The following is a 6,758-nucleotide window of genomic DNA, read 5'->3' on the forward strand; positions in this document are numbered from 1 at the left end:
TGGAAAGGTAATGCAAACAGTAGGAAAAGTGAATGGAGCTTAACATCTTTCATGTTGAACACAAGTTGAAATGATGAGTGGAAATAGGTGAAAAATGGCCATAAAGTTCAGGTTCCATAACTGCAAAATGGTTGGGCCAGTTTGGCCTAAATGCTGCCTAAAAATTCAGTTCATGATGCCAACTTTAGATGAGTGTATCTTTCAAACCAATGATTCAAATGAGATGATTCCAAAAGGATGTGAAAGAGGACATGGCAAGGTGCAATTTTCATGAAGAAATTATTTTCAAAATATGCCTTGAAGTGCAAGAAAACTGGCCCATAAGTCTTGACAAATCTTGAAGATTTTGGACTTAGAAAATTTTCTAAGTGTCCTAAAATAATGTCTCACTTTGACCAAGCATAACTCTCTCAATTTTAATCCAAATCAAATAAACTTTATATCTCTAGAAATCTTGGAACAAGAGGAACAACTTTTATGTTGGAGAAATTTTCAAATGGAGCTTGCATCTTGATGGAAAATGGGCTTAAAGTGGGTACAACCATAAAAACTTGCCCTAAATGGAAAGTCAACTATTTCCAAATTTAGTAACTTTTCCAACTCCTGATTAAATGATGAATCCATAATCCAACCTTGATCAAATTTCCCATGTAGGCTCCCTTAGGCATGAATTTTGAGATTCTACCTTCAAAATGTCAGGAGTTGACTTTTCTGGCCCCACAGTTGACTTTTCACAAACTATTTGATTTTTGATTCCATTGATCAATTGAAGCATATCAGGCTCAAATGAAGAGCTGATTTTTTGTATGTAGACCCTTGTGGACATATGGAGGGCCATGGAAAAGAGTTTCACCCAAGGAATCAGAAATAAACCGATTTTATACCAAACCCTAGTTTTAGGGCAAAAGTGATCAAGAACTGATTGCACTGATTGCCAATGGGTCTTTCTGAGATAAATGTGAGTCTTCCTAGACCAAGATGCCTCTATAATCATGACATGAATGAGCCCCCTTTACTTCCAACCAAACCTTTCCTGTTGCAGATAGCCATGAAACCCTAATTTCTGATTAAAACCAAATGCACACTCTGGGAGCTCTGAATCCTCCATTGATGAACTGTAGACCATAATGAGATACCTGAACCATCTTAAGACTTGTATATTTGGAGAATGAAGTTCAATTCTCAATCTTGCTTTGTGTAGGCTCCCTTTGGTTAAGGAGTGGTCAATAAACCCTGATTTCCCAAGTCACTGATGCAGTATGCAATGAGTATGACCTAGTATGATGCTAATACAAGTGAAACATAATCCCATGCTTCCATGAAAAAGTGAAGGGTAAATTTTGGGGTATTACAGCTGCCCCTATTCAATCAACTGGAGAACCGAAAGGAAGATAGCGGCGGCTTTTGCACTTTCGAGGTATCGAGGGATTGAATACAATAAAAACCCGAAAATTTACACTGAAGTGAAGTGAAGTAACAATGCCTCTCAGAATCGGCAAAGAGGTGGTCTTGAAAAAGAATCCGTCTGGTACGGTGAGAATCGGTATGAACACCGAAAAAGAATGGTAGTCTGAATACCAAAATAAATGGTCACAGAGAAATAACCCATGGCCTGAATGCCGCTCATTGTAACACCCTTCTAAAATACCCCAAAGTATTTAATTAAACAACATATATAAATCAGAGTAATTATGCAGTTAAGGGTGTCACACAATATTTCACACCATTCAACATAATAATTGTCATGCTCTTTTATTAATCCAAACCATAAACATTTGCATAAACCGCAGCGGATAGAAATCTCATCATTCATGTAAAACATTACATGTAAAATGGTTCACAACCAACAATAAAACATTTAAAACAAGTTGAAACATCCCATCCCGATGTTACATCTATCAGAGCACGACCCACTAAGGAGACTACACTAGACTCCAAGCATCAACTTCTACTCAACTCATTGCTCGTTACCTGAAAAATAGTTGTAAGGGTGAGTTCCTCAATCGATATAATAAGCATTATAGAATATAATGTCATGTTAAGTAATTTAACACATTAATCACCCTAATCGTATTCACACATTCAGTAACGGCACACCAACTCAAACATCATACTCAACACCAATACAACTCATATTCATACTCACTAGCAACACCACACACGTATAATATTGGAATACATCCATTCATATTATACGCCATACATAATCTATGCAATGAGACTCCACACATGCGGTACCGACTATTCTTGAACATATAGTTCAAGCTCACCGATCAAATCCAAATACGGCTACTAAGCTCACTAGTCCCACTCATTTGAGATCTAATGACTCACTCACTAATTCCTCACCATGGGAATTAGCTACAGCCCCGAAGGCTATGCTATGCACACTAATCATCTAGCATGCAAACATCAACAATAAATCCACAATGATTCACTCACTAATTCCTCACCATGGGAATTAGCTACAGCCCCACAGGCTATGCTATGCACGCTAATCATCTAGCAATGCAACATCAACAACAATCCCCAATGGACATATGCTCACACTCGAAGCCATACAACAGTCCATTCACAAATACATGCATAATATATACATTCACAGCATTATGCATATCATCATACATCATCAACACATGTATCAACACATCATATCATGTCAAATAATTAAACACAGTATTGGCACACTCTACTCATACCTATACTGCTCAAAACAGCGGGAAATAATCCCTACTATATCACACACCGATATAGGCAACCACCAATTAGGCACACAACATTTTAATTAACACTTTTTCCACTCTGCAATAGCGTTAACCGGTTAACGCCCTGGGTTAACCGGTTAACGCAGGCAAAACACGCTTACTGCCCAAAACTTAACAGTGTTAACCGGTTAACGCCCTGGGTTAACCGGTTAACGCAGGCAAAACAGCACTAATTCTCAATTCGTAACAGTGTTAACCGGTTAACACCCTGGGTTAACCGGTTAACGCAGACAAAACAGCAGTTCCTGCGCTAACACAAAGCAGAATGCAGAATTCTCCGCATTTTCCGCCGTTAGAGGACTTCCGTACCTCCGATTCCAATTCCGTCAAAAGCTATACGTCCAGTAAATTACGACACATACCATTATCGATTCAATTACAGTTTTTAACACAGTTTATCCAACATCATTTTCAGCATTCACAATCCCAATTAGGGTCAATTCAACGGTTTATCACTACCCATTACATGCTAACCCATAATACCCATTAAACGACGATAAACCCCCCTTACCTGAGTTAATCCGGCGAATCTTTAAGCTCCAAGCTCTTCTCTTCTTCAACCCTCTTCCTCTTGCTCTGCCTCTTGCCCTTTTCCTCTTTCAGCCGCTTCTCTGAGTTTCACGTGAAAACCTTATTTTCCAAATGAAACTCTTTTTCCTTATTCCAACTTATATATTTTCCAAATTATATTATTATTCCCATAATAATAATAATTCAATAATTCCAAAATAATAATAATAATAATAATCCAATTATCTAATTAAATTAATAAATATATTATTAACTTAATTTAAATAATTATCATATTATTATCGGGGTGTTACAACTCTCCCCCACTAAAAGAGTTTTCGTCCTCGAAAACATACCTCAAGCGAACAACTCTGGGTAAGACTCCTTCATCTTACTCTCCAGTTCCCAAGTCACATTGCCACCTGCTGGTCCTCCCCAAGCTACCTTCACCAAGGCAATCTCTTTACCCTGCAACTGCTTCAACTCTCGATCCTCAATCCTCATAGGTGATGTTTCAACAGTCAGGTTATCTCGCACCTGTACATCATCTATTTGGACTACATGCGACGGATCATGAATGTACCTCCTCAACTGAGACACATGAAAAACCTCATGCAAATTCGCCAGTGACGGCGGTAAAGCGATACGATAGGCTACCTCCCCTATCCTCTCCAAAATCTGATAAGGACCAATAAATCGAGGTGTCAACTTCTTCGACTTCAAAGCTCGACCAACCCCAGTTATCGGAGTAACACGAAGAAACACATGGTCTCCCTCTTGAAACTCAAGTGACTTCCTCCTCTTATCATGATAACTCTTCTGACGACTCTGAGCAATTCTCATCTTCTCCTGAATCATCTTAATCTTTTCCGTAGTTTGTTGAACAATCTCCGGTCCAACCACAGCGCTCTCACCGGACTCATACCAACATAAAGGTGTCCGACATCTCCTACCATACAAAGCTTCAAACGGTGCCATACCAATGCTCGAATGAAAACTATTGTTGTAGGTAAACTCAATCAAAGGCAAATAACAATCCCAAGCACCTCCCTTTTCCAAAACACAAGCCCTCAAAAGATCCTCCAGTGACTGAATCGTCCTCTCAGTCTGACCATCAGTCTGCGGATGATATGCAGAACTCAATCTCAGCTTAGTTCCCAAAGCCCTCTGCAAACCTTCCCAGAACTTCGATGTAAATCTAGGATCTCTGTCCGAAACAATACTCGATGGAATACCATGCAAACTTACAATCTTCTCAATATACAACTCGGCTAATCTCTCTAACGGATAATCCATTCTGATCGGAATGAAATGAGCCGACTTCGTCAATCTATCCACAATCACCCAAATAGCTTCAAAATTCTTACTTGTCCTCGGCAGACCAGAAACAAAATCCATACTGATACTATCCCACTTCCACTCTGGAATAGCCAACGGTTGCATTAGCCCAGACGGCTTCTGATGCTCAATCTTTGACTTCTGACAAGTCAAACAGGAATAAACAAAACTCGCAATTTCTTTCTTCATTCCCGGCCACCAAAATAACTTTTTCAAATCATGATACATCTTCGTGGCTCCAGGATGAATACTCAAGCCACTACGATGTCCTTCCTCCAGAATACTCTTCTTAAGTTCGGTAACATCCGGAATACACACCCGATTACCAAATTTCAAAACACCATTCTCATCAACTCTGAATTCACCACCTTGGCCTTGATTCACTAAAGTCAACTTATCAACCAAAAACACATCGGATTTCTGACCCTCTCTGATCTCATCCAGAATACCACTTGTTAACTTCAACATTCCCAATTTAACACTATTGTGAGTACTCTCACACACCAAACTCAAGTCTCTAAACTGCTCAATTAAATCCAATTCCTTAACCATTAACATAGACATATGCAATGATTTCCGACTCAACGCATCAGCCACTACATTTGCTTTACCCGGGTGGTAATTCAAACTTAAGTCATAATCCTTCAGAAATTCTAACCATCTCCTCTGTCTCATATTCAGTTCTGTCTGATCAAACAACTACTTTAAACTTTTATGGTCACTGAAAACCTCAAATCTCGACCCATACAAGTAATGCCTCCATAATTTCAGGACAAATACCACAGCTGCCAACTCTAAATCGTGCGTCGGATAGTTCCTCTCATGAACCCTCAATTGTCTCGAAGCATAAGCTATAACCTGCTTATTCTGCATCAACACACCACCCAAACCCAACAATGAAGCATCACAGTAAACCTCAAATAGTTCTGACGGACTCGGTAATATCAAAATAGGAGCAGTAGTCAACCTTCTCTTTAACTCTTGGAAACCTTCTTCACATTTTGAGTCCCAAACAAAAGCTTGCCCCTTTCTAGTCAACATCGTCAACGGTAACGCCAACTTCGAAAATCCCTCAATGAACTTCCTATAATAACCAGCCAATCCAAGGAAACTTCGAATCTCCGCAACAGACTTCGGAGCTTCCCACTTAGACACCGCTTCTATCTTAGAAGGATCAACAGCAACACCACCTCTTGAAATCACATGACCAAGAAAACTAACCTCTTCTAACCAAAATTCACATTTAGAGAGTTTAGCAAATAACTTCTTTTCTCGTAGAACTTCCAAAACCACTCTCAAATGCTCAGCATGCTCTTCTTCAGATTTCGAATACACCAAAATGTCATCAATAAACACCACAACAAACTTATCTAGATACGGATGGAAAATCCTATTCATATACTCCATAAATACTCCAGGCGCATTAGTCACACCAAAAGGCATTACAGAATACTCATAATGTCCATACCTCGTTCTGAAAGCAGTCTTCTGAATATCCTCAGTTTTCACACGTATCTGATGATACCCAGATCTCAAATCTATCTTGCTGAACACACTCGCACCAACCAACTGATCCATCAAATCATCAATCCTCGGCAAAGGATACCGATTCTTGATCGTCACTTTATTCAGTTGCGTGTAGTCCACACACAACCTCATAGTACCTTCTTTCTTCTTAACCAACAACACTGGTGCACCCCACGGTGACACACTCGGACGAATAAATTTCTTATCCAACAGATCTTCCAACTGACTCTTCAATTCAGCCAACTCAACAGCAGACATACGGTACGGAGCCATCGATATCGGTCTAGTACCAGGTACCAAATCATTCGAGAACTCAACTTCACGCTCTGGCGGCAATTCATTCACTTCTCCCGGAAACACATCAGGGAAATCACACACCACAGCCAGATCACAAATCACCAGTTTATCTTTAGCCTCCAAAGTCGCTAACAGCATAAACAACTCTGCCCCATCTGCTACTTCCTCATTCACCTGCCTTGCTGATAGAAACAAACTCTTCCCTTCCTCAATCTCAGAGAAGATCACAGTCTTATCAAAATAATTGATATAAACTCGGTTAAACACCAACCAGTTCATACCCAAGATAACGTCAATCTGCACTAGTGGAAGACACACAAG

Source organism: Lathyrus oleraceus, chromosome 7, assembly GCF_024323335.1.
Source record: "Lathyrus oleraceus cultivar Zhongwan6 chromosome 7, CAAS_Psat_ZW6_1.0, whole genome shotgun sequence".
NCBI classification, from domain to species: domain Eukaryota; kingdom Viridiplantae; phylum Streptophyta; class Magnoliopsida; order Fabales; family Fabaceae; genus Lathyrus; species Lathyrus oleraceus.